The 838-nt window shown below is 32.1% G+C and overlaps 1 protein-coding gene across 2 annotated transcripts in view; it reads left to right on the forward strand.

Moving 5' to 3' along the window:
* Positions 1 to 838, forward strand: part of LOC107663041 (N-acetylgalactosamine-6-sulfatase-like) — a 43324-nt gene that overhangs the window by 445 nt on the left and 42041 nt on the right. The window lies entirely within an intron of this gene.

Below are 838 nucleotides of genomic sequence, written 5' to 3' on the forward strand. Positions count from 1 at the left end.
TCAGTGAACAACGGCTCTGTGTAGTTAATGCTGCTCAATGTGAAAGCACGCAGGTGATGGAGATTTACTGCTGATTACGGAACCGGCTTTACTGATAAGATGCGCGTTAAATATCGCATGCGATTAATCGTGCAGCCCTAGTTTATATTGTATATCGTGTATAAATGTCATATTCTCTCTTTTTTGTATTTATTAGAGTGTATGTTGCAATATACAGTGCTGACAACTATATCCCAAAGATATTATATTATGAATTTATACTGTTCTACCTGTTTTTCAACCATAAATACAATTCACACTAAGCAAGGTCACATGTTTTAAGTGCAATTAGACATCAAAACATAATGCATTAGAAGGGATGAATTGTATGATCCATGCTGATGCATACCAAATAGTAGAGCATGGTGCTAGCAACACCAGGGTCTTCGGTTTGATTCCCAGGAAATGTACAAACTGATCAAATTTATATTTCGAATGTAGTATACTGTATACATTTTTGTTAACTATTTGTACTTTTGAAACCTGGCATAGTAAAATGGTATAGCCTATGTGCAGTGGTTCTCGGGCTTTTTGACTCCAAGGCCCTCTTATTTTTGTTGATATACAGTATATATATATATATATATATATATATACATACACACATATACACACATATACATACACATGCACATGCATACGTATACATACATATATATGAAGTTATTTTTATTTATTTAATTATTGATTGATTGAATAGTTTACAGGAATTTCATTTTTTTCACTGCAGATTAATTTTTACAAATTTTTCACTGTTTACAGATACTTTTATTTGACTAGAGAAAAAAGAAACCGCTCT

This window comes from Sinocyclocheilus anshuiensis, unplaced genomic scaffold (genome assembly GCF_001515605.1).
Source record: "Sinocyclocheilus anshuiensis isolate Anshui unplaced genomic scaffold, SAMN03320099.WGS_v1.1 scaffold1317, whole genome shotgun sequence".
Taxonomy (NCBI): Eukaryota; Metazoa; Chordata; class Actinopteri; order Cypriniformes; family Cyprinidae; genus Sinocyclocheilus; species Sinocyclocheilus anshuiensis.